We start from the raw sequence: 19,489 nt of genomic DNA, 5'->3' as shown, positions 1-19,489 counted from the left end.
TCATGGATGTACGATTATGACATAAATAATAATTGTTGATTATTTTCCCTTGATTTTGTATTTGCAATTAATTTAGATTAAGTTTACGCTAAAATACGTATTAAGTCTGGGGCATCTTCATGCCATATTCTTTATGTAGGCCTCAAATCCAAAACAAGATGAGAACTGTTTCTGAATTACTTTATAGATGTTTTTAATGTAAGTGAAAATGTAAACTGTTATTTTACTTTGCAATAAAAACCAGCTGACTGTATTGTTTCCAGTAGTGTTGGTTATTCATGTTTTTGAGACATTACAGACATTACATTAGAAATTAGCATAATTAATTTGATTCAAAGTACTGGCCAGCATCATCCAATCACTGAACTTTTGATAGGAAGTTTGGATTGAATGCACTATAGGATGCTCCCTTGCTCCCTATTTAGTGAATGACTTTACCTCCAGTGTGCTGTCTGTCTGCACTGGTCTCAAGTTCGAAATGCACCTTATTTTCATCCTAACTCCACATAAAGCCTCTGAAAGCAACATTTTGCAGCTCTTGGATAAACCCATTGATTCTCAGTGTGATAATGCACAACAGGATTTCTAAGGAAAAAATTTGCTAAAGTACACATTAGTGTACAGCAGCATGGCGTTTCGCGATAAATTGCTCACATTTTTTAAATGGCATATCGAGTGAAACTAGAGACTCTAATCTTTTGACTCAAACAGGGTTCCATGTAAAAACTTAATTAAGTTTCTTACCAGATGTAGTTGGCGTTTCTCCCAAAGAAAACTCTGCTGTCGAAAGTTTAACACTTTACTGACAGCACAGATTCTCCTGAACTGAGATCAGTCGGTTTAAATGAATTTAAATTATGCATTGCGTATAGCGAAGCCAAAATACAACATCCATGCATGTGTACGCGGGGTCGCACGAGAGGTTAATACAAGACTTCTTGCCAAATAAATAAAAAAAATGGACATGTACGAAAGATGACTCGCAAAACCCGTATGACTAGTGAAATATCAGGTGCGGTCATTATTCAGAAATGTTAGGCCATTGGATGGCATGATTGACCATTCAGAATCGAGTATTCCAGAGAGCCTTCTAATAATAAGACATAGCTTAAACGTCGAACTCCACATTGGCCCTCTTAGCAGCATGATAAACAAAACTGTAATTTTAAGCTATACACAGAAAGCAAGTAACATGTCTGTAATTTTTTGCAATGCTTAGCCACTGCAAAGAAATATGTTACAAACAGAAAAGTACTGTAAGTAGACCTAAATGCAATAATTGACACGTTTCACAATTTGTTAATTCTAGCAGCTGTAATTGTAATCTTGATTATTAATTCAGTTAATTGTAAAGCCCTACTGGAAGTTCTTCAACACCCCCAACCCCCCCCACCCCCAACCCCCCCCCCGAGAATACTTTCAGTTTAAACCAGCTTTCTGATTCTCACATTGTTTAGGGATTAGTCAATCCCACTCTATCTTTAAAGAGCAAGCCGATATTGATTCCAAGTGTTGGACTGCCGATTACAAAGAAACCTCCTGCATTCAATTCTGGAGAGCTTGACCCTGTGGCCATTAACAGCCGTATTAGCTTTCTTATTCGCTGAAAGCTAATTGGAGAACTTCTTAATAACCAGGAAGTGTGTGCCCAAACATTCGTGCCCCTTGTCTTTTTATCTCCCTTTCCCAACATCCTCTGTTTCTCAAGCCTACCTCTGCATGATAAATTGGTCAGAATGTTTCACCCCACACAACACCATTGAATCAATTTAGCTGCATATGAAATGGCAGCTCGAAATGCGAGACGGAGCACAGTAAAATAAACTTTCAAGGCATTTCATATTGAATAATGGATGTGCCAGAAGCCATTACGAAATCATTCCGTTTTCCATCCTCCCATTGCCAGCGGCAAATACAAGACATTTCTTGCAAATACGGTAATAAAGCAAGTGTGTGATTCACAGAAGGCAAGATGTTTTACTCTAGATACTGTGATTGAATATGGATGTTCCTCAATATAGAAACTCCTTTCGGATTAACCATGGGCCCCTGTTTGCCGCTGTATGCTGAATAGCTAAATTGTACCAAATGTCATATCCTTTGTTCTTTGCTAATATGCTTTCGTCGAAGGCTATTCATGCCACGTCGGTTTGTCAGTAATCGGAAATGACAGTGGTGATACATCATTTTATGTTGGGTTACAGTTCCAGCACATGTGTCAGACTGCCTTTTAGTACCATAGGTTTGGATGGAAAAACATTCAAGGATATAGCCAAATATTCATAAGACTGGGGGAGGGGGACAACATGTTGCATATGTTGAATTTTGGATGATGCTTGTCCCCATGGAGATTCCTGCTGGTCCTAACTGCTCTTTTCAGCAGGGTAAAAACCTCATATTGATTGAATACTAATCTGAATTATGATGGTTACTGGCCTAAGTCAGGCATTTTCTCTAAGCTTGCACAGCCTTCCTTGGCAGCAGCTTAGTGCTTGAACAGTGGATGTGCCAAGTGTACTAATGCTTTCTCTGTCTGTCTGTGATTGTGTACCTTCTTAAATGGGACCTGAATTACCTGAGCAAACAAAACATTTCTTCAATGTATTTCTCTAAGACTTTTATCAAAGTGAATTTGAGCTTCAACAAAAGCTCTAAAGTCTTCACATCAGTCACCAGACCGGTAAGCCACAAAGATATGCTTCTGTATCACGTAGGGGGACAGCCCCTTATCTACAGCAAGGATAGTTCGAGCTGTTTTTGCTTAATAGTCTATTATCTGTTTAATTCACAACCAGCCAAAACTCAGAAATGTTGATGAAATTAAAAAAAATCATGCCTGGAAGAGATTTTAGAGGGAAGGGTGGTGCAGTTCTTGAAGAATTTATGTAGTCAAGTAATGTTCATATCTATGGGCGGCCTCTTGACGTTTTTATCTTATTTACGACCCCAGTTGGTGTCGAGTTGCTGATAGCCATCTTAAATATACAGTCTCAAGAAACCATAGCCTTGGATTTAGGAGAGCTACTCTATTCTCACTGGTAATTTACATGTTCTCTCTTCTAACTCAGTCTTAACTAGGGAGCATTTCCTCCAATAGTATCTGCGATGCACCGAAGACAAAGAAGTCGTTGCGCCATCTCTGTATTCCTCTGGGTATTCACAACCGGTCCAAATATATCTCCTCTGATCCGCCAGCCTAATCAGAGTCACATCCATCTCTAGGTATTGTAACAGCTGGATTACCCGCTAAACCACACAGGCTTAACGGGTTCCAGACCGACACGATTGGCATTGTGTTTTCTTGCATTTGTAAGATTCTCTGACACAGCAGTTCTGCTTGTAATGGGATACCAGGAGGTTCTTTTGGTGATTTACTAATTTATTTCTGTTTGTTTGCTGTGTTTTTTTTGTTGCTTTTTTTCTGTTGTTTTTTGCCTGCTTTCATTAGATCTGTCCCCTCGCACAATCAAATGATAGATTATAACGGCACACAAAAGGCACGGGCCTATTAGACAGTGAATCGGATCTCCAGGCCAAAGACTGTGTTTATGTGACTAATGCGGTGATAAGTGCGCTACAGGAGCAGCTTGAATAAATGTCTTATAGATAAGCAAAACAACGAACTGTGAAAATAATGAGCGTGCGGACAAATAAAATCAAAAGCTTGTGTAGGTTTGGAAATTGCTTCCATTTTCTCGTTAGAAGACGGCTTCAGGACCTGAATAGAAAAGGACTAAAAACTCATATAAAATTCCTGAAACTAAATTTACCTCATTTGTTTACATCATAATCGTGTCGTCAAGATTGGTTGTAAGTTATTGCTGCCGTCTGCTTTTCGGAAAAGCATTCCTTCTTTTAATTGACTCAAAGTTGTGGGACATAATGGATGGCATTAGCATATTTTAATTATATGAAGATCAACCTCTGTGCAGCCCAAGAGTCATTTCAGAGCAGGAGGAAGATAAACCAACTCGTCATTAACACACACACATACACACACAAGCACACACAAAAGCAAAGTCCTCCTCAGAACAAAGTAATTAATTTATCTTAATATCAAAGTTCTTGCACACAATATGTTCTCTCAGTGTTTGGGAGTTTAGCATTATCGTTTCTTTGCTAGATATTTATGTTGTTATAGTGGAGTTTGAATAAGGCTTACAAAGTATAATACACAAAGTGTTTATATGTTGAGAGAACAGAATTACTGGGCGGCACAGTAGCTCAGTGGTTAGCACTGTTGCCTTCTTATAAATATTTTTATATTTTGCTCATATTTTTGTGATTTTGTTCACAAAATTAACTTACTTTACAAAACATGTACAAAAATTCACTACAATATATTTTAAATCAGAAAACGTGCAACTTTTTTGAAACTTTTGAAACTAGATTTTGAAACAAACTCAAGGTGGAAAGACTACTTTTGTTAATCAACTTATCGGGCACAGTTGTTGGCCATTAATATTAAAATGGCCGTGTATGGCTCAGGTAATTTGATTAGCCATTATACCGGACTATCACTAGTGTTGTTTAGAGATGAGATCTGGTCTGACTCAGCAACAATGTCTATTTTCTGTCCTCCACTCCTGACACCCTTCTCACCATCAATTCCTTTCCCCTGGTCTGCTTGTTCACAGAGGCCTGCTGTGTCTGCAGCACCCTCCTGGGTTTATCTGAGCTGGTGTGAGTGAATGGATGATTCCGGCACACCAGCACAGATAAGGCGTCGGCAGGACAGTGTGGGCTGCACCCCGCCTGGAAAGAGCCTGGTAACCCTTTCCAAACCCCCTGCCAACAACTCCACCAGGGCTTTATCTGAGACTCACAGAGACAGGGTGACCTCTGCCCTTGACTCAGCTATCTCTCTAAACTCCCTCATACACTCCCCTGCTAATAGTTAGCCCAACACTGAGCTCTCTGTGGCCAGCGTCATTCATACCTGCCCCTCCTTCCACCCTCCAAAGGCTCACTGCCAACCCTGGCAGACCCTGCTTGGCAGGGTAGGCGAAATGAAAGGACTTGCCATGACCCCTCCCTTGTAACCGTCATTCCTGTCTAAACCCAACTCTGACACCCCTCAATGGATCTTTCATGGGCCTCAAAGGTTCCTCTGTCAGCCCATGCCTAGAGTTCACATTCTGTGATGCCCTCTTTGGGTCAGAGTTCTCGAACATTTCAATCTTATGCCCCCAGGCGAGCAACGTCCTACTCTTTTCCTTTTTTTTTTTTTTATATCAAGCATGCCCTTTTCAGATAGAATGAGTCATCTGTGTTTTGGTAAGAGCTGAGTGTTGACAGATTGTTGGCTCATTCTCATCTCCTGCTTATTCCATTAGTAGGAATGATACAGGTTCGTTTTGATTTTACAGTGATGACTCACATGTAAAAGATTATGAGCCTGTGTGGTAGCTCCATTCATTGGTTGCTCAGAGCTAGGGATGGGCATTTTCAAGTAATTTTGTAGTTGAGTACTCCAACCCACAAAAAACAAGTACTCGGGAACTCGGAAATTAAAATGCACGTTAAAAATAACACGTATGACACATAATTTCAATTTATCATTTGTTTTATTCATATACATTACCATGAACGGTTTTGAAATAAGATGACTTCAATAAACTATTCTTTTCTTTTGGGAAAAAAAATTAAATGAACAAAATGCATTAATAAAAATGAAAAACAAAAAAGATTAAAACAATTACAGCAAAAATATCTGCTCTCAACCGGAGCTTAAAGAGTCATGAAATGATCTTTGGGAAAATGACTGTATTATCTTCCCTGAGGTCCACTGATACTGTTAGCAAAGTTTTGTTTTCTTCACCAAAACAGTCAGTAATATATGACAATTTTTTACCCTGTCTCTGGCCCTCTGTCTGAAATGTTTGGTTTTGGCCTAAGCGCCTCCTTAAACCTTCGATGTAAATGCCAACTGATATAATTGGCTAACATTGTACAGCCCCTCAAATAGCCATAACTCAATCAGAAGATTAACAAGCTCCACAACATTATAAAACAAAATTTCAGGGTTTACACATAATGCACATCCAACACATTGCATCCGAATATACTGTATTATACTGGTTATCTCAAGCACAAATGTTTAAACTCAGCAGCATGAACTATCAAAGAGTCATGACATTTGAAATATTCATAAATGAACAGTATCACATTGCTGGAAACGCATCAAAATGGTCAAAGATGTCCGTCTAGTGCATGTTTACATACAACAACAATTAAAAATAGGGCAGATGGGCGAAAGAACAGTTTGTTGAGCAGATTGTGCTAATAACAGCAAGAGGCAGAGCATCTGAATGAAAGAGAACGGCTTCTCCTCTTCAGAGTTGTAACTTGACACTGCATCTTTTAAAAGAAGCACCAGATACATGACAGCGGTCAAAGACATCTGTCTAGCGCATGTTTATATAGAAAAATAATAAAAAAAAATAGACCAGATGGTTCCCCTTTGGTGTTCAGGAAAAGTTAGGCCACACTCTCAATTTACGAACTGAAGCACTAGTGGGCGGGGCCAAGGATGCGATAATGTAATGTAGGCACTGATGTTTTTTTGCTGTAGAGGCGATCATTAATTAAGTGGCTCCCTAGTGAGAGAAGTCGCGGCAGTAGAGAACGAGGTGTTTTTGCAGCTTGGTTTGAATAAATGCTTTTATTGCACTGGGCATTAAGTTTTGAGTTCTGAAATTTACAGTATGCTTTTAAAGTAGAATGACCTCTTAAATGTCAAAATTAGAGCCCAACCGATATGGGATTTTTTTTTTTTTTTTTAGACCGATACCTATTTTAGAGGGGAAAATTCACAGATTACTGATATGGTGGCCGATATAGTTAATTTTTGAGCTGGAATGAAAACAGACCTTTTCTATGAGGATTGTGCACTGATTTTGCAACGATATGACTATGCAAAGGTACTCAGAAGGCTACTTTCTTAAATATGTTTATCAAAGAATATTATACATTGCCAACAAATTCTAGAAATGAACACTGAGAAAATAAAGAATAAATAAAAATACAATAAATAGCTAAATAAACATCAGTACTGCATGTTCAGAATCAGTCAATTGCTGACCATTTAAATAAATACATTCAAATAAAATAAATAGCTAAATAAACATCAGTAGTACTGTTTAGTATCAGTCAAATGCTGACTATTTTAATACTGCCAGTCAATTAGGGGCAGGTTGTAAAACAAGATGCATTTACACCTGCCGAGTCAAGAGATAAACAGCGGAAGCGATGTTACACCATATTCTGCTATACAAGTTCAGGGGAACTTTCAACGGTGGAAAACCAGACTTTTAAATATTACGTTTTGTAAATGCAATGACTGGAATTGTTTGGTTGAAGGGGATACCAAACTGCGAATCCTGAATACAACAGTTTGGTGAATACGTTTACACATTAGATTCCACTCAGCTGACAATGTATGAAAGTAGCTACGTGGTTAGCTAGTTAGCTATAAGCTCATTGTCATGGAGAGTAAAAGATGGACATTGTTTATTTACTTTCCAGCATTGTGTCTCACCAGCTAGTTAACAGCGTAGCGTGAAATCAACACTCAACAGACACAATCCACCACCGCACCATTGTCTGCTGAGCTGCAAAAAGATGCTAAGATGCTTACCTTTTAATCTGCTACGTTACTGATTGCACTGACAAACTATAGCTGGCTAACAGCAAACAGATGTGATAAACATGAGTGACATGGTTGTCAGGGACAGGGTTAACATTATATTAGTTATATTGAAAAGGGAAAATGATGGGGTCATTGTTTATTAACTTTTCAGTATGTATTTCACAAACTAGTTTGCAACTTACCGTGAAGACACTGCTTAACTCCACACCATCAGCAGAACCACCGTCAGCTCAGCTCTGTCGGAGCGCACTCTACTGGACAAACTACGTTATAACACCAATTCTAAATCCCCCCAAGCTTTGTTTTCTGCATTATATGTTCTGAAAAAAAAAAAACATGTTTTCATATCTGCGCATATCGGAAAACATATTCGCCGATACGATATATCTGTGAAAGGCTAATATCGGCTGACCGATGTCTTCATGAGATGACACTTTTAAATAGAAGCTAATAGTGACAGCATTAGGGTAACACACAGATATAAACTCTCTGAGTCTACATAAAGGCTATCACATCTTTACCATTTCACATCTTATTGTTCAGAAAAACAAGTGGTGAAAGTTGGCGTTTTATAAAATACGCTCTGTCCGTGTTCACGCACATACACACATACTGGTCTGATAAGCTTCCGAGTTTCTCTTATCTTTCCCCCGTAAAAGCAGATCCTCGATGGTTGGTTTGCATGACTCCAACAAGAACCGAATACAAATAGAGTAGAATTCAACAAGAATCAACATATTACAAGTATTGCCTTGTAATATAACTTCACTTTGCTTTCGATGCCATATCATTTTCTCTCATCCAACACCTCGACGACACACATTTACAGCGCTCCCAATGGACTCAATTATAACTGCAAGATTTGGTGAGAGATTCAGAGGGAAAATACAGTGTAACTCAGCTCTGCTCACAGCAGGCAAATGCGGAAAGGAAAATGAATTTGCGATATTCGAGTAGTGATTTTAATACTTGAGTATCTGGTGCAGAACGAGTACTCGATTACTCGTGCATATCCCTTCTCAGAGCTAGGCCGGCAGAATTGCTCAAAAAGATTTCTGAATTTGAACTGAATTTTATTTAGATGTTTTTCCTCATTACTAAATTATTACAGGCTGTGCGTTACATTGATTTTACCATGGTAATGGATATTCTCAGGCATAACATGAAATGGAGTGCTAAGCAGTACCGCCGCTCCCTATACGCATATTACACAGTCTGCGTAGGGCACCAACTCCCTGAGTGGGCACCATCTTACCCTAGGGGGGCACCAGAAACTCCTCCGGCTGCCCTTTCTCACACGTCATATGTTATTTAAGGATGCGATAGCAGTTGCGGGACACAGACAAAAGTCTCGCAGCATGTCAGATTATTGCCTTGAATTAATATTGAATGTGATATGTGATATTTTACAATTGCAAATTCTTAGAGTTGGAACTATCAGTTTTATAAAATTGCATTTTACATTTAATTTACATTTGTCAATTTATAGACTATATTTTCAAAAGTGACTTTTGTCATTAATCATAAAAGAATCAACAATATTAGCAGTCCCACAAGACCTATATATATATATATATACACTATATTGCCAAAAGTATTCGCTCATCTGCCTTTAGACGCATATGAACTTAAGTGACATCCCATTCTTAATCCATAGGGTTTAATATGACGTCGGCCCACCCTTTGCAGCTATAACAGCTTCAACTCTACTGGGAAGGCTTTCCACAAGGTTTAGGAGTGTGTTTATGGGAATTTTTGACCATTCTTCCAGAAGCGCATTTGTGAGGTCAGACACTGATGTTGGACGAGAAGGCCTGGCTCGCAGTCTTCGCTCTAATTCATCCCAAAGGTGCTCTATCGGGTTGAGGTCAGGACTCTGTGCAGGCCAGTCAAGTTCTTCCACACCAAACTCGCTCATCCATGTCTTTATGGACCTTGCTTTGTGCACTGGTGTGCAGTCATGTTGGAACAGGAAGGGGCCATCCCCAAACTGTTCCCACAAAGTTGGGAGCATGGAATTGTCCAAAATCTCTTGGTATGCTGAAGCATTCAGAGTTCCTTTCACTGGAACTAAGGGGCCAAGCCCAGCTCCTGAAAAACAACCCCACACCATAATCCCCCCTCCACCAAACTTCACAGTTGGCACAATGCAGTCAGACAAGTACCATTCGCCTGGCAACCGCCAAACTCAGACTCGTCCATCAGATTGCCAGATGGAGAAGCGTGATTCGTCACTCCAGAGAACACGTCTCCACTGCTCTAGAGTCCAGTGGCGGCATGCTTTACACCACTGCATCCGACTTTGCATTGCACTTGGTGATGTATGGCTTGGATGCAGCTGCTCGGTCATGGAAACCCATTCCATGAAGCTCTCTACGCACTGTTCTTGAGCTAATCTGAAGGCCACATGAACTTTGGAGGTCTGTAGCGATTGACTCTGCAGAAAGTTGGCGACCTCACCGCACTATGCGCCTCAGCATCCGCTGACCCTGCTCTGACATTTTACGTGGCCTACCACTTCGTGGCTGAGTTGCTGTCATTCCCAATCGCTTCCACTTTGTTATAATATCACTGACAGTTGACTGTGGAATATTTAGTAGCAAGGAAATTTCACGACTGGACTTGTTGCACAGGTGGCATCCTATCACAGTACCACACTGGAATTCACTGAGCTCCTGAGAGCGGCCCATTCTTTCACAAATGTTTGTAGAAGCAGTCTGCATGCCTAGGTGCTTCATTTTATACACCTGTGGCCATGGAAGTGATTGGAACACCTGAATTCAATTATTTGGATGGGTGAGCGAATACTTTTGGCAATATAGTGTATATATATAGACAATGGCGAGTTCTCAGGGCCAGCAAAGCCTTCTCTGCTGGCGTAACATGCCTAATAAATAAATATTTTTTCATCCTTTCATTCTCATTCACCTTTTTGCCTATGTATTTTCAATCGCTTTCCACTCTTAATTCATCTACAAACAAATAGCAAAAAACAAAAAGTTTATCCAATCAGAATTTATTCCTCGATGCTTACAAACAAAGTGTGACAACTGTTTCACAAGTCACATGCCCGAAGCCAAAGCAGTGCATGAGTCTGAGCTCCACCCCGTCAGGCCTTCAGAATTTCCACAGAATCCCTCAACACTGCAGTGAATAAGCATCTAAAGTCAGATTGTCAGATTCATCAGCCAATCAGATTTATTTATTTGTTCTTGTGGGTGTGGTCTTTAGGATATGTCCCAGTCCAGGCCTTCTAGCTGGCCTTGAGTGACGCTATCACGTTTTAAGTGATGTACATAATTTGAAAGCGAAGAGCGCGAGATCTTGCTGACGAGTCGGCTGTCATCACTGTTGACATCACTGCCTCATTACCATTGAGAAAGAGATCCCTATGGATTTAAAAACCTGAGATGTTCTGCATGATCGTGCAATTAATTAAACAGGAAAGGAGGACTGACTCACAAGTGCTTTTTGCATTCTTATAACAACATCAGGAGTTTTCTAAGTGTAAATTAGGCTGCTTGTGCATTCAGTGTTGGATCAAGGTTTGAAAAGTAACCGTGTACCCTGACGAAACAAAATGTATTGCAAGCAAAATTTAAATCGCAAATATTATTAGAGAGCTTTTTCTTGGTATTTGACCTCCTTGTTTCTGGCTTTCATGCGTGGACGTGTTTTTAAAATGTCAATTGGTATTATTAGTTGGTTATTCATTGTGAAACTGTGTTTTCTTAATGACATGAATCACACTGAAGGCCTAGATTTAAAATGCATGGGCCGCGGCTGTGTGTGTGTGTGTGTGTGTGTGTGTGTGTGTGTGTGTGTGTCTATAGATATATATACATACACACACACACACTACCGGTCAAAAGTTTTGAAACACTTGACTGAAATGTTTCTCGTGATCTTAAAAATCTTTTGATCTGAAGGTGTATACTTAAATGTTTGAAATTAGTTTTGTAGACAAAAATATCATTGTGCCACCATATAAATGTATTTAATTATAATACTAAAATTTAATTAAAAAAAAAAAAAAAAGTTTTTGAAATTGATGACTTGGAAAAAATAATATAGAAAAGCAGTCAATAAGTGCCCAACATAGATGGGAACTCCTTCAATACTGTTTAAAAATCATCCCAGGGTAATACCTCAAGAATATATATATACACACACACACACAGTGCTGGGTTGTAACAGATTACATGTAATCTGTATTAATACGATTACAAAATGAAGTACTTGTAATTGGATTACATTTTAAATCGGACTACGGTTTCTTTTTATAGATTACATGATTACATATTAACAAGGCAACGGCAGTAAATTGTTAATAATTTATTGATCATTTTCATATCAATATCATCATATTCTTACGCTAAATCGCAGTAGTCTCACAGATGAAAATTTTGAGCTTGTTCTCCTTTTACGTTACTACAGTAAGATATGCACCTCAGATAAGGAATAGGTGATGGACTGTTACTAAGTAGTAAGGGTTAAAAGTAAATGTGTCAGAGTTTTGAGCTGTTAGCTTTGACCTAGCAATGTCATTGCTGTTGATATCAGGTTCATTACTGTTTGTTCATGTAATGTTTTTATTGTTTTATGCACTTAAAATAAACTAGATATGTTTAAAAATGTTTTATTATTTCTTACTACCTAACCAATGGTGTGCAGCTCACACATTGAACTTACTTGCTTCAAAGGATCTAGTGGATGCCATCTCTAAGGGTCCTACCCGCAGCATACACAATAGTTCAACTGCAAAATGTGCAGAAATATGGAACAAAGCCCATCGCTCTACTGTTGCTACTAATGCAGTGAAGTCCGCTGCTTGAAACTTGACACAATTGTTCCTTGTGTGACTCGGTGGAACTCTACTGTTTTAAACTCTTTCAGAATATGCTTGCTGTTCAAAAGATAATATCTTGCACCTCAGCTTTGGAATAGGCCATGGACTATCAGTAAACACAAAGGATTAAAAGTGTTTCATCGTTTTTCGATGAAAGCTTTGACCTAGGCAACGTTGTTGCTGTTGTTTTCATGGTCATTCATTTTTGTTCATTTTATGATCGTTTTATGTTGATTTTATGGTCATTAATTTTCGTAATGCTGCTATTATGCACTTAAAATGAACTTGATGACTCAGTGTTTTGAATTATAAACTTTGGCCATGCACTGACATTGCTGTTAGATGTTTATTTCATTAATATAATGTTTAATGCACTTTTTAAAAATGTCTTAAGGAGCTCTTTTTGTTAGTAATAAAGAATGGAATACATTTTTTTCTACATTGTACTTTTATGTTAAAATGATTATCCTACTCAGATGCATGTGACATAAAATAAAATAGAATTAGGTTGAAGGTAATCCAAAAGTAATCCAAAAGTAATATGATTAATCGCATAATGTTTTGTAGTTAATCGCAATTAATTGCAGATTTTGAAAGTGCTGAAATTTGACACACACACACACACATATATATATATATATATATATATATATATATATATATTTGTCACAATGTATTTATTTCCGTCTTAGGAAGAAAACAAAACAATATATAGCAATACAATGCTTTATTAACATTTTCCAAACAAATCCTTCCACAATATAAACATAGAAATGCACTAAAATATCACCAATTCAAGTCACATCAAACGTTTCCCAAAGTCTAAGTGGGAGTTTGACTAATTGAAAGAAGCAGTCTCCCCATAGGTTGCATATTCATTGCAATGGGCATTAAATCTCTTAAACTCTCATCCTCCACAATATTAATCTGCCAGTAGACTGTGGCTATCCGCTTTGTTACAGCAATTGTGAAGCTGCATTCATGATTCGTATCAGGGTGGCAACACCAGCATTGTGCGCCGCTTTGAACATACCATACGCCTTACATAGGCTGAAAAATACTTGAATTCTGTCACAATTCCCATCTGGACTTGTTTTTTTGGGGGGTTTTTTTACATTTAAATAGTGTTAAGAGATCCTTTGTCCATCATTTTATCACTGATAGGGAAGCGTTGTCAGATATTCTTTTATCACACCAGTGTTTATGCTATATTAACGATAAATGTGTTAATCGCGATTAAGAAAAATCTACGCGTTAAACGTTTTAAATTATGTGTTAACGTGTTAATTCTGACAGTTCTTATATATAATTATACAGTTGTGCTCAAAAGTTTGCATACCCTGGCAGAAATTGTGAAAGACGAATGGGCAGCTATACCACCTGCAAGAATTTGGGGCCTCATAGACAACTATTACAAAAGACTGCACGCTTTTGAGCACAACTGTGTATGTATATATATATATATATATATATATATATATATATATATATATATATATATATATATATATATATAATCCATTTCACATGTTTTATCAGTCAACCGAGGAAATGTGTAAAGTCTGCAGATTCTGCGGGGTCCTAGTCAAAGCATATGAATGGTAAACTGCAATGATATAATCTGTCAATTCTCGACCTTTGGACAGTTTCTGTAAATTATTATAAATTATAATCCTGCACTAGGATAATAAACAGTAATCTTATTGCAGGACTTCTTTTAACAAACTCTCACTGGTTTCTGTGTTTCGTCTCTTGCGGGTGATTTTAATGATGACCTTCCCCCGGTCGGTGAGTCTGAAAAGACTGAAGACTGTTTCTGTCAGTCTGGTTTTAATCCTGGTGTTGTTATCAGACTCCTCATGCTGAGAAATGGGGGTGTTTTGAGGTGAATGAGGGAGTTTTGCTGTGATCTCTGAGGTCTAACAGGAGCAGAGTTGCTCGTAATGACAAACACTTGCTCTTTAAGAGAGCTCCGAGATAAACACGGGTTATGTTACAGGAGCTTAGCACATGGGGGGTCAAACACACCACCACACTCTTTCTCTCTTTCACAAACATGCTTACTTCAACCTGTTTGCAGACTTGTACTCCCTAGGGAGGGCCTTCATGTCTGTTCAGGATAGATTTTAGTCATATTTCAGAGATAGAAGCAGGAAGCGCTTTCACCCCTGTCTGTTGCTCCTGGAATGCTTCGTTCTGTAGCCAAGGCTTGTTTAAGGAATAGTTCACCCAAAAGTTACAATTCTGTCATCATTTACTCACCCTTGTGTCATCCACCACCAAAAATATATATAGCTTATAACTCCAGAAGTATTAAAGATATCTTAATATCCTTTTAAATTCTGGTTCAGAAGAAGCTTTCCTTTTTGTATCTTCATTTTTAAGGCGCTATATGGTTAAATGCCAGAAAAGTGGGGCTGTAAATGTGGCTTCATACATTGAATTTTACCCATTTTCAATGGTCGAAAACCAAATATGGGTCACATGGTATGAAGCTAGTTTTTCTCGTCCAACAAAACAAAGGTCTAAAGTACAAATAATGTTGAAACTAGAAATGGAACTGTATTTATTCACATAAAAACAATCATGTCAAAATCTCCATTTTCGAGAGTTCAGAAATGCACTATTATTTAGAATAAGCGACATATGTGGCTCTTCAGCAATACCTATTTCTGTTTTTTGGATTTAAGTAATAAATGGCGAAACTATAAAGTCTAAAGTAGTTTATATAACTTGTTGTGCGCTATATTCCAAGTCTTATGAAACTATACAATAACTTTGTTTTGTGAGGAGCAGACTGAAGTTAAAATCACTGATAAGCTCTCCCTCAAGTCATTTTAACTTGAGTCATTGAATCAGTTAGTCGAGAACTTTTCCAAGTGCTTTTATAACTCTTGTCATTTTTTGAGCTTGACAGCTGAGGTCACTGAACTTACATTGTATCGAAAATAGCTGTTCTTCAGAAATTATCCATTTGTATTCCATATGGGTTGGAGCGACATGAATTTTCATTTTTGGGTGAATTCTTCCTTTTAATATACTCTTGGATGAACAGAGAGCAGACACAGCCCCTCCTCTCCTCACCAGATGCTTCCCAGGAGCCAAGCCTGGCAGTCCCAGAACAGGGTGTGGCTAGGGAGCATGCCACCAGGGTGGGGAAGAGGATGCCAGTGGGTGGTCCCCTCACTTGACAAGAAGATTGTATTTTAGAGTTGATCATTTGTAGTCACCATAGAGACTATCTGTACTTTCCTCCTTAGCTGGTGACTAAGGTAACTCATATAATGAGGACGGCGACATTTCAGGAAGGGTCTGATACAGGACTTATCCTAATTTTTAACAAGGGAGCCTCACTAATGACTACTTTACTTCAGTCCCACCTTGGCTTCCATTGCAACATTCAAGTTAAAGCAATAGTTCATCCAAAAATGAAAGTTCTGTCATCGTTTACTCCAAACCCACATAACTTTATTTTCTCTGTGGAACACAAATGGAGGTATTAGGCAGAATGTAGTATCAGTCTGATTTGTCCACTGATGAGCCAAAACATTATGACCACTCACAGGTGAAGCAAATAATGTTGATTATCTCCTAATAAGGCCACATGTCAAGGTCTGGGTAGATTAGATGGTTAGCGAACAATCAGGTCAGGAGTAAAGACCTCAGCAACTTTGACAAGGGCCAAATTGTTATGGCCAGATGACTGGGTCAGAGCATCTCTGAAACGGCAAGGCTTGTGGGGTGCTCCTGGTCAGCAGTGGTGAGTACCTACTGACAGTAGTCCGAGGAGGGACAAACCACAAACTGGCGACTGGGTATTGGGTGCCCAAGGCTCATTGATGCGTGAGGGCAACAAAATACTATCCAGTCCGGTCCTAACCAACAGAAGGTCTACTGTGGCACAAGTCACAGAAAATTGTAATGATGGTTACAGGAAGAATGTGTCACAATACACAGTGCATTGCACCCTGCTGCATATGGGGCTGTGTAGCCGCAGACCAGTCAGACTGCCCACGATGACCCCTGTACACCGTCAAATGTGCCTACAATGGGTACGCAAGCGTCGGAACTTGACCTTGGAGCAGTGGAAGAAGGTCACCTGGTCCGATGAGTCCCGTTTTCTTTTAAATCATGTGGACAGCCGTGGACATGTACACCGTTTACCTGGGGAAGTGATGGCACCAGGATGCACTGTGGGAAGACGACAACCAGGTGGAGGGAGTGTGATGCTCTGGGCAATGTTCTGCTGGGAAACCCTGGGTCCGGCCATTCATGTGGAAGTCAATTTGACATGTGCCACCTACCTAAACATCGCTGCAGACCAGGTACACCCCTTCATGGCAATGGTATTCCCTGATGGCAGTGGCCTCTTTCAGCAGGATAATGCGCCTTGCCACGCTGCACATATTGTTCGGGAATGGTTTGAGGAACATAATGAAGAGTTCAAGGTGTTGCCCTGGCCTCCAAGTTCCCCAGATCTCAATCCGGTATAGCATTTGTGGGATGTGATAGACCAACAAGTCCGATCCACGGCAGCTCCACCTCACAACTTACAGGACTTGAAGGATTTGCTGCTAATGTCTTGGTGCCAGATACCACAGGACAACTTCAGGGGTCTTGTAGAGTCCATGCCTCGGCGGATCGCAACTGTTTTGGCAGCACGTGGAGGACCAACAGCATTTAAGGCCATAATGTTTTGGCTCATCGGTGTAAAAGGTGACTGACACCAACATTCTTCCCAACATCTCCTTTTGTGTTCAACAGAAGGAAAAAAAGAAATATGGATTTGAACAATATGAGGATGAATAAATAATGACTCCTTATGTAACACTTTTGGGAACTGAGTGAATCGACTCCAGAGTCTGAAATTAGAGGGACGGGTGTTCCAACTTCAGCGTAATTTCCACACAACAGGGCTTTCCCTGCTTGTCAGAATTAGTGCCATAATCCCTCTTAGATCTTAATGAGAGAGTGTTTCACGCATGCTGTTTTTAGAAGCCCTGTGTTTGCTGCTTGCATCCTCCCCAACCCAGAATACAGACAAGATGGCTTTTTAAGCCAACCAGCCAACATGGTGTATGCATTAAAGAACTGTCCCTTGGGCTGAAACTCTGCTCTCTGAAAGATTTCATGCATGATAATCAAACAATGTATGAGTGTGTGTCTGTGTGAGTCCAGAAAAATAGATCTTTTTGTCAAGTGGTAATCTCAGCGCCTTTGCCTCAGTGGGGGGGTGGAGACCATGCTGGAACAGAGGAGCATGACCTCTTTTGAGGGCATGAAATGGGCCATTTTTCAGCACTTAGGTGTGTGTTTATCACTGTGGTACTGTGAGTGATGGCTGGGTTTGAAGGCTAATGGTATGTGTATATGAGAATTAGGATGGAAGAATGGTTATATGCAGTTGTGGCCATTTTTTAAAGGAAAATTATTTTGTTAAATTACTCTCATGACATTCCAAACCTGTTTGACTTTCTTTCTTTCATAGAAAAAAACTGTTTTGAAGAATGTTTTGGCCACTCTTTCTCATACAATGGAAGTGAATGGTTACGGTGGCTGCCAAGTTCCAAAAATTATTAAAAGCACCATAAATGCATTACATATTCCCATACAATATATTTCATGTCTTTTGAAGCCAGATGATAGCTTTGTGTGAGAAACAGATTAAAACAAAGTCGATATTTACTGAAAATCTTTCCCAGATTTCAAATCTCATTAGTGTACATTCAAATATGTTCATGAACTAGGTGTGACATCAGTGCCATTATTAGCTATTGGTTCATGACCAATCATCATTGACATTCTGATGTGCCATATTTGAATATACACTGAACATAAATAAGAAGATTTAAAAAAAAATCACATTTGTGGAGCTGGAAAGCCCAATTTACTGTCCTTGTAGGGAAAAGAGCAGCTTGGACATTCTGCAAAATATGTCCTTTTGTGCTTCACGGAAGAATCAAAGTCATACGGGTTTGGAACACCATGAGGGAAAGCAAATAATGACAGAGTTTTCATTTTGGGTGAACTATCCCTTTAAAATTTTAGCTATAGCTAAAAAAAAAAAAACACACACACACTAACTCCACTAAGAACATAACAGTATTAGTGTGATTGAGGGAACCAGCAATTCTATCGGACCAGCTGCTGATGGGATCCGGATAGCATCTAGAACCATTATCTGCAGTTAGATTATATGAAGAAGCCAAGATTATATTATCTCACTGTGTATGGCAACAAAGCAATAGGGTTGCTTCACTAATATTCTGGCAGCAGCAATCTGGCTGAATGGTTTGAATACAGTGTGTTATGCATTACAGTTCATCTTGTACTTTATAAGCAGTTTTTATTTCTTTATTTATTTTTTGGAGCAAATCAGATGAGTATGTCCTTCGGAAAAGTCCTTCATTTTTACTTTTACAAACAATGATAACACTGGTCCGGATGCAGTGTTCAAGTCCATCCTCTGTATTGCCAATGGGCTTTTCTCCTGTCCTGAGCAGAAAATAAAAATAGCCGAGCCCTCAGGTTGTCAGGGTAACGACTGCACTCCAGAGCTTGCAGGCTTTAGGTTCCGCATGTACATTAAAGCGTGATAAATCAATCCAGAACATTCTTCGACTTTCAGAGAATAGAAGCCAGTTAACAATAATGATGACAAAAGCAGCTGCCATGTTAAGGGGCTCCGGATGACCCCACTGGGGCTCCGATCAGCAAGGCAAAAAAGGATCAGCTATCGCCTGCTGGCCTCACCCATGACCCCTGCTGCTAGGGCTGTTTACCTGACCCCTCGATCTTTGATCCATGGGTTCTCAAGGAGCACCAAGCAGGGGCCAGAAGAATTTTAGGGGAGCATTTGGGATGTCGTCCTTCCTCACCTGTTCAGCATAAATCAGAATATAATTTTTATACTTATACATACAGTGCCTCCAAAAACTATTTGGGCACTTAAGCCGAACTTTAAAATGACTTTGGATTATATATCAGCA

The 19,489-nt window shown here is 39.3% G+C and overlaps 1 protein-coding gene across 2 annotated transcripts in view; it reads left to right on the top strand.

Moving 5' to 3' along the window:
• The window catches only part of LOC127433790 (CD166 antigen homolog A-like), a 99,565-nt gene that overhangs the window by 22,373 nt on the left and 57,703 nt on the right, over positions 1-19,489 (top strand). The gene's annotated exons all lie outside the window — the stretch shown is intronic.

Source organism: Myxocyprinus asiaticus, chromosome 43, assembly GCF_019703515.2.
Source record: "Myxocyprinus asiaticus isolate MX2 ecotype Aquarium Trade chromosome 43, UBuf_Myxa_2, whole genome shotgun sequence".
In the NCBI taxonomy this organism is placed as follows: Eukaryota; Metazoa; Chordata; class Actinopteri; order Cypriniformes; family Catostomidae; genus Myxocyprinus; species Myxocyprinus asiaticus.
Note: the sequence above shows the minus strand (reverse complement) of the source record. Positions and strands in the feature narration are given on the sequence as shown.